The sequence below is a fragment of the Leptidea sinapis genome, chromosome 33 (genome assembly GCF_905404315.1).
Source record: "Leptidea sinapis chromosome 33, ilLepSina1.1, whole genome shotgun sequence".
NCBI classification, from domain to species: Eukaryota; Metazoa; Arthropoda; class Insecta; order Lepidoptera; family Pieridae; genus Leptidea; species Leptidea sinapis.
The window spans coordinates 5,192,088-5,208,629 of NC_066297.1; the positions used below are offsets into that span (position 1 = coordinate 5,192,088).

General features: G+C 35.4%; 1 long non-coding RNA gene across 1 annotated transcript in view; it reads right to left on the reverse strand.

The window, feature by feature from the left end:
- Positions 1-2,207: 2,207 nt before the first annotated feature.
- The window catches only part of LOC126974609 (uncharacterized), a 40,060-nt gene continuing 25,725 nt past the window's right edge, over positions 2,208-16,542 (reverse strand). The window contains exons 2-4 of the long non-coding RNA XR_007731551.1: positions 6,043-6,135; positions 4,582-4,689; positions 2,208-2,373 (exon numbers count right to left, since the gene is read on the reverse strand). This is a non-coding gene — a long non-coding RNA (uncharacterized LOC126974609). The remainder of the gene's footprint in view (positions 2,374-4,581; positions 4,690-6,042; positions 6,136-16,542) is intronic.

A 16,542-nucleotide genomic window follows, 5' to 3' on the forward strand; every position in this document is an offset into this window, starting at 1 on the left:
GTCGCCGCCATAGCAATCTATAGTAGCTATAGAAGCAATGTACTGGCCTTACAACACCTGTATTCGGGCTGTAAAACGATGTAAGTCTTTTTACACAGCTAACCAATACACTATAGAGAATATCTGATAGTGAAAAATTTTAATTAGATTTGGAAGAGTATTAAAGAATTGTAGATAGAAAAATAGATAGATAAAGATATGTGAGACATACTTTATATTCAAAGTTAAAGTACAAGCAGGTAAATAATAAAACTCCAGTTTTCAACAGGGTGCTTTGGCTTTGCGCTGTCTATATTTATTTTTGCGTGCTCCGTAATAAAAGTGAAAATAAAAATTGCTGAAAACTAAACAATCTCAGGCCGAATAAATAAGAACAAGTGATCACTGAAGACGTATCATGAGTTTGTATAAATATAAGAAGCCCACGGAAAACACGAAATAGTAAGAATGGATATTCAAACTAATATAACCTGAATTTAGTAAACTTAGAAAGTAATTAGTCAACAACATTTCATAATAAACGTCTAAGACAGCACTCAGCGCCATCTAGGACCGATTCGTAATAACAAACAAAATTAAGATATCAACCAACAGTAAATTGTTAAACTCAAATAAATTAGCGATACCTTTTGGCAGATAGCGAGCAATATGGAGGACGACAAAAAAGTTTAAATCAATATAAGTTGATATAGAAGAAAACATTACAGAAAGAAATGGAAAGAAATATTACAAGCAGTATAAATGATATTTATAAAAACATAAAAGAAATAAAAAAATGGATCAGAAGTACATCAAATTACATGAACAGTTACAAAGTCAAGACTTTAACAAAGATCGTATGGAGAGATCCTACTAAGGTCCTGCAAAGGAGAAAAGACCATATATATACCAAGAGTTAGAAAATAAAATTTTTAAACGTTTATGAACGAAATTATCTTGTTAGCGTAACGAAATCGAATCAGTGAACGTATTGGAAAAAATAAAGGGATAGCGCTAGGCCGGTTAAATTAATTAAGTCATAGCAAAATACTAATTTTTAAAAAATCATTCTATCATTTTAAACAATTTTCCATATTAGCTAACAACAATCAAAGAAACATAGTCTAGAGTATTTCCAAAAGTAATATGGAACAAACCTGGAAAGCCAGCTTTTATGAGACAAAGAAATGATTCCAAATATTCTACGAAAAATAAAACCCTTACACCAGCTCCTAGCAATTAGTAGGGGTCCGTGAGCTACCATTCAAAAACGCAACACGGCTGGTCTTGGCGAGTGAGATGAATGAAATCGGCTATTCTCTCGACTGCAACCCTACAACACAACAGAAAGACAATTTAAACCATGAGTATAATAAAATCAATCTGTACGTCGGCACATATAACGTAAAAAACGACAACGACATTAAGGATATAGCAGAAGACGAATGGCAATTAAAGACAAAATACAGAAAACATTGGAGAAAATTGGAAGAGGCCTTTATCCTGTAGAAAGGTTCTCATTGAAATATTTAAAAAAATTCAACATAAAAATCAATTAATATCAATTAAAAATATTATTAATTGTTGATTTAATGAAATAAAATTAGCAACACTAGCTGACACGTCAGATGTTGTTATGTACATAATAAATAATATACTGTTATTTATGATTTTTTCAATATTTCATAATATTGAGAATTATTTCGTAAAATATTCCCTTTTGTTAAAATGACAGTGTTTCACAGCAGAACTGTCAAACTGTGCGTCAATAAATTCTCTCATAGAAAATATGTCCATACAAAACAAATATTGGAAATAAAAATAATTATGTGTCCCAAATCGAAATAAAAACTATAATATTTCTCAAGTTGGACTAAACTACACTCCATGAAGTAATCACCATTAAAATCCGTTCATTAGTTTAGGAGTCCACCGGAAACAAACATCATGACACTGGATTTATATACATAAAGATATGAATAAATTATAAGAATTTATAACTGTTATTGCATGTAAACAGTTAAATATTGTAAAACTTTATGAATATGCGGAGTAATAAAAGGCTTATTTTATTTATGTATATATATAATAACTTAGCATATTTAAAAAAAATTGTTCATTCTAAAGTTTTAGATTATTAACTATTCTTTTTTACTTTTATTTAAATGATAAAATATAATATGCGTTATGCCATATTACATTGTTGATATCACTGCATTTTTTTTATGCTTATTAATTTTTTATAACTTTGCTTTTCAGCCATCAGAAGAATATAGTTCTATGATTTATTATGAACGACTTTGTAGTTATAAGATGCGTTTCTGATGAGACCAGAGCGAAGCAATAAGTTCAACAGCGGTCTTCTAACATCACGAGAAGACAGAGGCGGTACACCTGCAACAATTAAATTATTATCAATAATTAATTCACCAAGGAGCAACTTAAAAATTCCTAACTAGGGAGTAATTTGTAGGCATGGGACGCAGTTGAGGGCATCTGTTTGTGAACACCGCTAGGTAGCGCCAGTCATAGCTTAGCACGCCTTAACTATATCTTCTCCAGAAGCCACTACTCTAGCTAAGTTTAATTTTGCAGTGTGACCCTAATAAAAGTTTGATAAGAAGTAAAGACTTGTTATATTTTAATGATTTTTGAAGATTCTGTCTTGTTTTCAATGAACTGTGACAGATTTAATATAAATAATATAATATTACCTGATACGGGATACCGAACATTACACGGAAATCGGAATACAAAATACTAATAAGTATTTAGTAATTATGATCTGATAAAAAATGCTTGGCTAGGTATAGTCGATATATGGATATTTGAAAAACATCGATGTAGAAATTGTACAATGTACCTACGTCTTACATATTCTTATAACATCGATATGTTGATTATATCAGCGATTTTCGAAGTCAATCCAACACATTGATAGCAAAACATGACACGCTGATATTGAGTCGCCGAGGAAATCTCAAGTTCAAGAAGTGGCAAAATTTTATACAGAAACTAGCTGACCCAGCAAACGTTGTATTGCCTATTTTAAAATCGCGATACAAAAGTAACTATTGATCGTACATAGGTGAAAATTTGAAGTTGTATGTATTTTTTAATGCTGACTCATAATCAAACAAATCAAAAAAAAATGTCAAAAAAATTTGGCTTGGACCACCCTTAACATTTAGGGGGATGAAAAATAGATGTTGTCCGATTCTCAGACCTACCCAATATGCACTCAAAATTTCATGAGAATCGGTCAAGCCGTTTCGAAGGAGTTTAACTACAAACACCGCGACATGAGAATTTTATATATTAGATAGTGTGTAAATCTATATTATAATATTCGCGGCCAGACAGATAAAAAAGGGCCGCAGAGAGCCAAACGCAGGCGTTTCGAATTTAATTTTATTTATTTATAGATGACACTTACATAGTAAAATTAAAAAAAATAAAAATACAGCGTCATGAAAAGGACACCCACCCAGCATTTTTGGAATTGAAATAAGGATCACCCCAATTATTATTATTATTAGGGCTTCAATGTGGTGTTTGAACTAAAGATTTTAATCATATATAATACCTAAGTATCTCATTGACTGCTTTCTATGAAGTAAAGGTCAGTTACAAATGTTACTCACTCCAGGGAGGCTGTGCTGTAGGCAGTTATGTACTTTTATAGTAAATGAGTTATGATCAAATTGCATTTGGCTCCATACCTACTTTGTGTAACGCAATCACAGCCATTCGGTTCGCTTTATCACCCCACTTCATTTCAATATCGCAAAATATTGTACAATGTATTAGCGCCAAAATTAAAGAAACTCAATGAACAATCATGTAAAAATGACAGATTCCAAATTCGAATGTAATATTTTGTTTATTTTTAATTTTAACAGTACTTATGGCTAGACTAACTGCCATATTTATAATAAAACGCTTTTCGAAGGTATAAAGCTATATTAGTTAAAACGTGTTTAAGCCTATCGAACGTTCGATAAAATTCCTTATTCATATTGTTAGATATATCTTCCATAACTAATAAGTCTCTATAGTACGCAATGTTGCCATTTCATACAAAAAAAAATTTTTTTAACAAATTTAATATTTAACGAGTCAGTGCCTAGTTATTTTAAATTTGTAATATAAATTCTCGTTTGTTCTCTACTCTTCCATAAAAAAAACAATTAATTTTAGCACAAACAATGACGTTCTATACACATATTAGGACATATCATTCGAAGTCTGATAGCGGAACGAAAAAAGTGTGCTAATATACAATGTAAGCACACTATTCTCCTTAGTGTTGGACAGAAACATCCGAATCAAACCTGAACTGAATAAATGATATACATTGCTGTTTGGCCAAGAATATTTTACACTGGAGTAAATGCGGCAATGTATTTAGATATACCTGTCGAAGCTTATTATGGTAGAATTAGTGACATGTTCCATATTTCGGCTTTGTTTTTATACGACGTGATTTGTCTATATGTATGAGAACGTCATTGGGCAAAAATATAAATTCAATTATTTTGGTTCTAATGAACTCATAAAATTACACTGCCACCGATAATCGTAACTAACAAAGGTACTAACTGACTTGCTCCAAGGGTTTGGTCGCGACCTGTGGTCCGAGCTCGTACAACACCTGGACATCTGCGTGATTACCGAACCGGTAACCGAAGCCGATTCGATGGTCGTTCCCTGAAACCAGATTGTGGTGTGGAACTGATGGAATGCCAAGTATAAAGATACTTTAAGAAAGATATGCTTCGTAAATTTTTTAATTCAAGCAATCTAATATGTTGGATGAGGGCAGCGCAGACCGATTGTCATGGTTATCTTTCTTCTTCTTGAGGTGCCATCGCCTACCGGAGGTCGGCTATCATTAGTGCTATTTTTATTTTTGACACAGCAGCTCGGAACAGGGATCCTGTGCTAAGGTTGAACCATGTCCGGAGATTTTTAAGCCACGAAGTACGCCTTCTTCCGGGAGGACGCTTTCCCTGAATTTTCCCTTGCATGATGAGTTGGAGCAGATCGTATTTATCATTACGCATTATATGACCAAAGTACTGCAGCTTGCGTTTCTTGACAGTATTCACAATCTCTACTTTTTTGTTCATTATCTGCAAAACTCTTTCATTCGATATTCTATCCGTCCACGATATCTTCAGAAATCTTCTGTACACCCACATTTCAAAGGCCTCTATGCGGTTGCTCATATTTTGGGTTAAGGTCCATGATTCCACACCGTACAAAAGAACAGAAAACACAAAGCAACGTGCCAACCGCACTCTGGTAGATATCTTCAACGATCGATTGCAGAGAAGATGGCTTAGCTTCAGAAAAGCGTTACGCGCCTGCTCTATCCGGCACTTGATTTCAACGCTGTGGTCACACTGGTCGTTTACGATGCATCCAAGATACCTGTAAGAGTGGACTCTTTGGACTACCTGGTTGCTTACAATCAGATCAGTTGTTGTAAGGTGTTGAGATTTGCTAACAATTTTCGCAATGGTTATCTTTGGGGAAGGCCTTTGTCCAATCGTCTTCCGGCTGATGGAATTGTAGATGATGAAGCTAATCAGTAAAATTATTTTTTCTTCTTTTCTTTTGTTTGTTGACATTCATCATAGCTATTTTCACTTTGGACACAGCAGCACGGAACATCGATCTAGATGTTAAAACCAAACCACTTCAACAGTGGTAGGTTTCTTTTCATTAGATGCTGGCGAGATGGGTACCACATCGTCGACTTTTCCTGTCCCTAAGCAGCTATGTGCAAGCACTAATTTGTGTTTCAGTTAGAAGGATACTGTCACAGAGTAAAGGGGAGGTAATGCACCGCAGCTATCAAATTACTGGTTTAATGAGCTCTAGCACTAGCTGAAGTAGCTTGGACATGAGAAGGTGTCGACGCAAGTCGTGTCTCACACCAGTGCCCTTTCCCGTATTACTACTCTCCTACTAGACTACTTTAATGACGGCCCTCTCTTCTCTCCCTGTCTTGACTCCGTATACCTTTCACTACTATTTTAATGGGTAAGTGAGTACCTATCGTTATTGGTGGTGCAAATCCATAAATTGTAGTGAACAGCATCGCGACATCTTCAGGAATTATGGGGAAGCTCGCTTGCACAGATATACCTGATGACAATAAAGTAAAATTAATATCATAGAGTCAAAATAAATAGATGCTGTAAAGGCGTGGTTCCTCAACTACGTGGGAAATACTGTCACATAAATTCTAGGTAAAAGCTGGGATAATAAGTACGCAAATTTTTTATTTTTTTTGAAGTGAAACTTCTTTAGAATCGTTGTGATTTGAAACTCAATGAAACGAAAAAGCGAGACGATAGAGACACAAGAAGGTAAATGTATAGGATACAGCCAGCGAGAGAATGAGATACAACATTATTATTTATTTTTTCAATACTTTTCAATGAGTATTTTTAATCAGGAATTTTGCATAAGTTTCACTTCTACAGTGTGTGACTTGCATACACTCACATATTTTTTTATAATATAAAACAAACTGAAAAAGTGAAGAGTATTACTCTTCACTGGCCTACCAGCCCCGCAACAAGTCATTATTCCCCACCGCAAAAGGAAAATATATTTCGCATAACGCATATTTTCTTCGCCGTTGCACCTGCCTTAACATAATAAAAAGTCATTTATTCCATAACTCATATTTTACAATCAAATGTTAGTAATTTAAAGTTCTTAAAATCTAGTGTTAGTTTTATTTAAAGTGACCAATTTAATTATTTATTCTTATATAATTTTGGTTATGGACCCCATTTTGGGTATAGCCCTCTCCCAACTTTTTCAATTTTTCCCTATCCTTGCCCTGATCGATCCAGTTTCTCCCCACCGCCTGCACGATGTCATCTGCCCATCGGTGCTTTGGTCTACAAAGCAGCACCTGCCGTAGCCATCCAAAAACTACTTCACACATTTTTTATAGGTTCTTTGACGTCTCCCCATCAACACTTGTGAAACCCCCTCCAGCCAGTATGACACAAACGTTTTTTAAGTAATTAAATTGAAACAGCAATATTTTCAATGTAATCTGTAATAAAATTTACATAAATTCAAATAATTTAGGGAATATACAATACAAAAAACTAATTTTAAGATTTTAGCTTGTGACGTCACAAAGGTTTACCTACCCCCCGGTCTCTTGTTATACAATGTCACACCGTTACCTCCCCTCGCTTCTAAACGTATGACATTATTTTTGGATGGCCCCTTAGAAGTGTTTATAAGATGAGAGGCAGCTTGTGTGTCTCGGTCACAAGTAGCGGCCACGAATTGATAATCAGGAATCTAGTTATCAATATCAGCCTCGATTTCTTGGCGTGGGGGAATCTATGAACTTGAAGCGATAGAGCCTGTCTTTGCACCTTGTGCACTTCTAAGGTAGCTGCTACATTTCTTGCCTAACACGTGTTTTCTTCTACTCTTTGACTTCCTTTCTGCCGTGGAATTTCAACATGGCACAAATTCAACTTTGCCATCTGGATGTGTGACGTTCGTCCACAGTGCGGATTTGAAAAAACTCTTATTTTGTTTCCTAGTTTTATTTATGACTAGGAGTGTGATAAAAATTTAAACCCACAGTTAGCATTTTTTTATTAAGATTTGGGGAATGACACTAAAATCAAAGGATCTATTGTGCCCTCAAACTCCCTATACGGTATACCTAAAAAATGAGTTGTAGAAATCGAGGCTACTACCTAGGGAACGTGTGAACGAACTGTGCCAAAGAAAGAAAAAATTATATCCTCGATTATGAGTACCACAACGGCGCCTATTTCTGCTGTGAAACAGTAATGTGTAAGCATTATTGTGTTTCGGTGGTAGTGAAATTACTGGGCAAATAAGACTTAACATCTTTATGTCTCAAGGTGACGAGCGCAATTGTATTGCCGCTCAAAAATTTTATGTTATTCAAGAATCCTGAGCGGCACTGCATTGTTATGGGCTAGGCTTATCAATTCAACTAATTCATCAACTGAACGTCCTACTCGACTCGCCCCTTATTTTCATATAAAAAAAAACCTCGGAGGGCTTAGTCAGGGCACGTCCTCTGCTTCGAGTAAAGCTACTATAACATACCCCAACCTGATTCCGGCAATGTCCTCGCATTCCAAATAAACAGTTACCATACTCATACGTATTTCTTGACCCCTGGTGTTGCGTTGGCAGTTGCTTAACCACGTTCCATCACGTGAACATTGGCCCTCTCTTATGTAAACAAAATCAATCTGCTAATAGGTAAATTAATAACTATCTAGTCAACCGATAAGCCAAAAGTTGTAGCTTTTTTGTCGCGAATTAATTCATAAAACGGCGATTTTGGCAGTTTTAAAAGCTACAAATTTAACAGTAAATTTTGCTACTTTGCCCAGTTCTACCTCGATAGAGGTGTTACAATGTATTGTGTAATGTGATATGTTTGTTTTTCTTATTACTCTGTATCAGATGTATGAATATTGTATTTCTTGCAAATTATATATTTAGGTATTCATCATTCATATCAACAGGAAACATTTATTGATTCACAGATTATATAGGTTGAAACGCTGTACTCTTTAACGCTTCTAGGCTATAGATTATGGATTTATTTACCTCTGTCGAAAAGCTCAAAAATTTGTGCCGCGTCACCTTGATGAAATATTATGTGAAATTCTGAAGCAGTAAATAATAATTTAAAAGAGTAGTATCAATGAGTTTCTTGACAAGTCTCTCAAGCGGAAGTGGTAGTAAATGGTAAATTTTATAACTATGACTTTCATAATAGTAAATTTTTGACCTAAATGAATAAGTGACATTTTATTTGATTCGAATATTTGTTTCATGACAAACAGTACTAACAGGTTGCGCCAGCCATGACATAACATACATCCTTGGCACAGAAACAACGATCATTGTAAAATATGTGCAATTATAAGTAATAGCACTTTGAACTTGTGTTTCAACAATTTGTTATGTTTTTAAAGTGATATCTACCTCTTAAAGTGATAACTTCTAGGATTGTTACACAAATAGACTGATTATGATTGTTTTATAGCGATAGAAATGAATGTACAATATTGTATATTTTTACTTAAAAGAGCGCCAAAAAGAAAGAATGCTGGGAGAGTTTCTGGCACCGCTTCTTCTCTCTCAGAGCGCCATTTGTTTCCGAAGCGGTAGTAGTATCTAGGATATTAGAAATGACATCAAAAAGGATTCTAAAGGAATCAATTTTGAGAAAATAAATGCCTTTTATGCCTTTTAATAAAATTTTGTTTTCAAATTGTATTTCAAGTTAAAGCACGTACTATATTATTATAACTTGATTAATAAGACTTATCCTAAATAATCATTAAGATGGTAAATAATAGTTCAAAAACTAAAAATATACGCTTTACAAAAGTATCAATCTATATTTAAATACAGAGATATTTACATACTTTTACACAAATAAACTTGCCCCAAACTAGGCATAGCCTGTACTATGCGTACAAGACAAGACAATATGTTTAATACAATATATTTACATACTTAAATACAATTAGATTACTTTCTTTAGCGTAAAATATGAATTCAACCTGGTCATAGCACTACAAAAGCGCTTGTTTCATTGATGATATAAGCTTTGAAAATAAGATTGTTACGGTCCTGACGTTACTAGATTTCAGTAATGCATTTGATTCTATTGATGCGATATTGTATTGGGAGCATTGAGTTTTTTAAACATATCTCCATCAGTATCTAATTATATGACTTCGTAGTTACTTGCCCACACGTCATGTATTAAAGTTGTTGACTCTACTTGGTGCAACATGAACATCACAGTTGGCGTGCCTCAAGGTGGCGTGTTGTGTCCTCTCCTTTTTGCTATTTTTTTAATGAAAATAACGGATGAGACGAGCAGGACGTTCAGTTGATGGTTATTGATTCGCCCTGCCCATTACAATGCAGTGAAAAACACAAAAATTCTGAGCGGCACTAGTAGCGCTCATCACCTTGAGTCATAAGATGTTAAGTCTCATTTGCCCAGTAATTTCACTAGGTACGGCGACCTTTATACCGAAACACAGTAATGCTTACATATTACTGCTTCACGGCAGAAATAGTCGCCGTTGTGGTACCCATAATCTAGCCGGCATCCTGTGCAAAGGAGCCTCCAACTGGTAAAATATTTTCTGCTGTTATCAGTAACTAAATATCTTCAAATATTTTTTCCCTCTACGCGCTAAAACGTGTTTTTGGAATGTGTGGTTTCATCTTAGTTTTTATTAGTTATCGAAAAAATTTAAGTTGATACAAAATCGTTGCACTCTTTAAGTTTTTGTATGGAAAAGGAGGACGAGTAAGTGATCACCAGCACGGAACGCGAGAGGACGCGGGTTCGAGTCCTGCATCGTTCAAAAAATTTTGTTTTCTAATTTTATTTGTGAGTTGTTACAATTTCAAATAAAGCTACATTTTTTAAGTTTACTTGATACATTTCTTCGCAATCGAAATGAAAGTTCGATCAAAAAATCAATTTTACCCTCGATCATACAATCCTGCCTTGTCGATATACGTTATATACTTACCTATGTATTGGTTTAAATCTGGTTAAAATGGCTCGCTTTTTACTCATTCTATTATAATTGGGACAGGAGGACAAACACTTCGGGTCTCCATAAAGTGATCACCGCCGCCCACATTCCTCTGCAAAATCAGAGGATTTATAAACCGTGCGTTACCGACCTTTCAGAAAGGTGTACGTGTTTGAAGGTACCCATGTAGTTGAAAACTGCACTGTAGAAGACCGCTAGACATCCAGGCTGTATCCTAATTTGTGGAACGTCGTGCGAAGGTGTAATTCGGTGGCGGAAGTCAAATCAAAACAGCTCTTAAGTAAACTCTCCGTGAAAATTACGGTAGAAAACACACAATGAAGTTACTTACATTGAACAACACAAACACAGATAAAATAAACAAATTTCATTTTAAAATTATTAACTCATACCACTCTTCCGTATAGCCACGTAAGCTATGGTGTTTTAACATTGTTAACACCGATTGACCACAGATACTTAGGTCTTAACAATGACACGGCGTGGAAATTTTCTTTGTTTATAAAAATACTAGTTGTGATTCCCACACGAAAGATAACGTAACGATGGCTAGACCACGCGAAGATATCAATAAAAATCATGTATACGAAGTAATTAATAATTGTGTCAGTTATCAAGACAAACAATATATATGATGCAATTACTGATTTTGACTGTTATCTCGAAAATCATTTTAATGAAGGAATTAGATTCTAATTGTGACAGATATAAAGAAAATCATGTATATGACAAGCAGTTGCTTATTCTGATAGATAATATCACGAAAATGATTTTCGTGAGTGTTGATTTTTTTTTATGGAATAGGAGGACAAACAAGCGTACGGGTCACCTGTTGTTAAGTGATCACCGCCGCCCACAATCTCTTGCAACACCAGAGGAATCACAGGAGCGTTGCCGGCCTTTAAGGAAGGTGTACGCGCTTTTTTTGAAGGTACCCATGTCGTATCGTCCCGGAAACACCGCACAAGAAAGTTATTATAGAATTAGTAATTGATTCATATATGAAGCAATTACTAATTTTAACAGATTTCACGAAAATAATGTTTATGACGCATTTCAACACAAGCAGTGAAGTCAAGCTCTAAATATTGGTGCCGCCACTTAATATAATTAAAATAATTACAGTTTATTTTTTATTTTTCGTCACAATGAAAAGTTTTATATTTCAAACTCTTCAAACGTTGAATACGACTCTTTTACCAGAAACAGCACCACACAAATTAATATGTGTGTATGTTGTTGGAGAACCGATATTCTCGTTGGAATTATTCTTAGTTGTTGTGGCCTTAGCGGGCAACATTAGGGTAAAATGCGAGCACAAAACACAATAATAAAGGTTTACACTTTAATAATTGAGGTTCTACTACTGACCTCTACTATATACCACTGGACTGGCGGCTGTCAAAATGCTTTTGTGCCTGTTCGTTTACAAAAAAATTGTGTATTTTATTACGTTGCTTATTGTAGTATAAATAACGCGTGACACGAACGAAATTAATTCAAAATACTTCAGAGTAATGTACGTTCCTTCGCAGCCATTTGTAATTTTGTATTATACGTCAAAATTAGTTCTCTGGACGCTCGCGAGTGGCGCTTCAAATAGGCACTAAAAACTTGCTGTCAAGCATATGGAACAGCCTGTCCAGCGGTATTCATACATGTCAGTGGGTTGTACAATATTATGTCTGTTGACTGAGCAGCGAGTTCAAGACACCGATTTTACATTTATCCAACCTCTCAATATAATCTCTCTCAACGTATCCAATACGCTCTCAGCATTTTTCTAACAAAATTCCCAAAAAAATGTTGCCCAAAAGGAACTGTCCGCATCTCCCTGACAATTAAAACAAAGCAAAAAATATAGTTTATCAGAAAGCTTTCAATTGATTAACAAACTGTAGGTATCATGACTGTGTGTTTCTGTCAATATCAAATTGAAACCTTATAGGAGATAAACCTTTCAGGAAATCTTTGTTTTGTAAGAAAGCAACATCATGTGTAATTAATCGAAAATAATACTAAAATTTCTTTCATACCGAGCATTTTTTTTGTTTGTTTTAATAAAAAAAAGGATTCCTTTTGTTTATTTGAAGTTTATTTTATACAAAAGTTTAGGTCTTTTATTTATCGATTGAGTCAGTACGAAGTCTGCCTGGTCAGCTAGTAAATAAATAAAAAAATTAAAAAGAGCTTTATTATTCCTATTTACATTAAAATACTATGGTTATGGTTTGTAAAGTGGCTTAAGTACAGTTCAGTTCAGTCCTGTATCACTGAGACCAATGTGATCTATTTTGATAGCCACTGTTAACAATAGCTCACTGCTAAGATTGATTCTTTTCATGAATCTTATTTTAATTTACAGTAGGCTGACGTTTCTCAAGTGGTTGAAGAATTGTTCTTTCCAAAGAGATGCTACGTTTACGCATTAAAAGACCACATTGTTTCATCTGCACTATTACCGAATCTACACGCTTTGCAATAGACAATCTCTGAGACCTACGATTGAGAGGTATTCGTTTAATCTGCAGTGCCCCGTTAGTGTCCTGGTTAGAATGCGTAAATTTTCTCTACTTAGCCCTAGTGCCTCATTCGCAGCCTTCTTGTTGAAGAAAGTTTTGGAATGGGTTAAGCCCGGAGGGTTGCTCCAGAGTTTAATGCACATGATGTATCAGGGGTTGATTTAACAAGACTCCTTAGGACATCACAGAAGAGCTCAGGGCCAAATTGAGCGCTTTTAGCACCGAATCATGAAAGTTCGTCAGTAAAACACTAGAAAATACAAAATATTTTTTTAATAAGTTAATTAAAATATAAGTACCTATAAAATAAAATTACTTACTGCGTTGCACGCGGTCAAAAGGATCTAGCTGATACTGGGGTGCGCCAGACCAGAGCTGACAGCAATACTCCATATGTGGCCGGACCTGCGCTTTGAAGAGCGCTAGGATGTGGGCCGGCTTGAAGTATTGCCAAGCTCTATTTATGACGCCCAGCTTCTTCGAATTCAGTTTAGCTTTGCCATCCAGATGACCACGAAATTGGCTATCACTTGAGATTACGAGACCCACAATTCCGATACTAGGCGAGGCTTCAAGGGAAGTGTTGTCGAAGAACGGTGATATGTCCTGTCCATTGCCATCTGAGCTGTGTAATTTTGTGTATGATCTTTTCCACTTTTGTTATAATTTACCCGTGCTAGAAAATCTTTTGACAATTTTAAGTTATATAAAGCACTTTTCGTCTGATCTCGTAAAAGAGATCTAGATTAGCATCATTTAAAATTATTGAGTTCTATGAGGAAAAATCACTGACCTGTATATATGACACTGGACAGGCTGTTCCATATTATGTTTGACAGCAATTTTTTTGTGCCTATTTGAAGCGCCACTCGCGAGCGTCCAGAGAACTAATTTTGACGTAAAATACAAATGGCTGCAAAGGAACGTACAATACTCTGAAGTATTCTTGCATTTTGTATTAATTTCGTACATTTTCCGTATTATTTATACTTCGAGAATCAACATAATAAGGTACACAATTTTTTTTGTAAATAGTTTACCACCATCTACCGATGTTTGCTGAGGTTGTCTTCAATAGTTTTAGTTCCGAAGACTCTCGCTACATGGCCTACAGCGCCAAAATGGCGAATATCAAACAGGCACAAAAGCGTTTTGACAGTCACCAGTCCAGTGGTATATAGTAGAGGACAATGAATTGAAGCTGTCTCACCTAAATGAGTCTTCTCATCCAAGTGACTACGGAACTAAACCAATTAGTATGCTGATACACGCTGTGGCAGTTAGTTCTATACTAATATTATAAAAAAAAGAAAGTTTATTGGTATTAGCTTGTTACTCAACCACAGCAGTAGGCTTAATGGATTTATGCAATAATTATGATGATAGAAATAAATTGTAAAATCCAAAAGTGCCTCGTAACTACGCTCATCAAAATCGTATCACCTGCGTTTAAAAAAAAAAGAGAAGGCCTACAGTAGTGATTTTCGATAGGAAAAATTAAGTCGTTCTCGAGATATCCGTACCACGCCGTTTTCTTGAACCACAGACTAATGGACGTCCACGATTTTTTTTTTATATTAATTCGTATGTATTCGACAACTTAAAAAAAATATCGGGATTATTCATTAGTGTCTTAGCTTTATATTGATGTGCTTTTTATAATGTGTTCTTACACATAATAGATAAAAAAAATATGCATTTCAAAGAGTGGAAATCGTGTGACCTTGACCGCCATATGCACCATATGATGTTATTACGTATGTTAGTAGTTAAGATATATTTAATTAATGTGGTGACAAAAAAGTGGTATAAAAATATTCTTAAATAAAAAGTATGTTTGTTTTTATTATGTACGCAAGAAAGAAATTATTCTTATTTGGCGTAACATTATTCTAGCGTTCTACAAAGCGCAAGTCAGGCCACACATGGAGTATTGCTGTCATCTCTGGTCTCTGGTCTGGCGCACCCCAGTATCAGCTCAATGCATTTGACCGCGTGCAACGCAGAGCAGCTCGAATTGCCGGAGACCCAGTGCTCTGTGAACGGCTGGATCACTTGGCGTTGCGTAGAGACGTCGCTTCATTTTGTGTCTTCTACCGCATTTATCACGGGGAGTGTTCCGAAGAGCTGTTGAACCTGATTCCTGCCGCCGATTTCCACGACACGCCACAAATTAGGATATCATCCCCACCATCTGGATGGGTGGCGGTCCTCCACAGTGCGGTTTTCAAGGAGCTTTCCTCCACGTACTACAAAGCTGTGGAATGAGCTTCCTTGTGCGGTGTTTCCGGGACGATACGACATGGGTACCTTCAAAAAAAGCGCGTACACCTTCCTTAAAGGCCGGCAACGCTCTTGTGATTCCTCTGGTGTTGCAAGAGAATGTAGGCGGCGGTGATCACGGTGATCAACCAGGTGACCCGTGCGCTCGTTTGTCCTCCTATTCCATAAAAAAAAAATATATTCCTCGTGCTATTTCACGTTTGTAGCAAAAACAATATTGTAATAAAGAAGGTATTAATTACAAACAATTAAAATATTATTATGTACCGCATAATTTAGTTAAATAACGTGTAATTAAATGTCATTAAATTATTTTATACAATTAGAGAGTATTTTTTTATTTTAAAACTTGTATTTATAAATTGAAATTTATTTAATTCTCGTCCATTGGTTGTGGGTTGATTAGACATGGGTTACAAGAGGCTTGGTAGTTGAAATATGATACAAGTGATCTAGTCGACCAGCTAACGTCAGGGTGTCAAAGACGCAGTTTTATTCAAATATTGAGATTAATAAGATACACAAAAAAAAATTGAAAAACAAAATTTTATGAACGATGCGGGACTCGAACCCACGACCTCCGGCGTTCCGTGTCGGTGCTCTAACCAACTTTTGTTTTTCAAATTTTATTTGTGTATTAATCCTAGAAGCGAGGGTATCACTTTAAAAACATAACATATTGTTTAGATTAATAAGATATTTAATAAAATAAAAGAATAAAATCCACCATCTTAACTGATACGTGAATGACGTCACAATATCTCAATAAACACCACTGTGTCGCTTGAAGATTTGGATACTACGTTGTCTTGATTTCTGAGGCGTTTCATTATAATCAGCCACCATGATGACACCATCTTTTTTTTTTTAAATTTCCATATTACAATGCAGTGCCGCTCAGGGTTCTTGAAAAACCCAAAATCTCTGTGCGGCACTACAATTGCGCTCGTCACGTTGAGACATAAGATGTCAAGTCTCATTTGCCCAGTAATTTCACTAGCTACGGCGCCCTTCCCACCTAAACATAATAATGCTTACACATTACTGCACCATGGCAGAAAAAGAAGGCTCCACATTTGGACATGTTTTTCGGGACATCGTAGTAAAAGTAAATAACACCACATGAC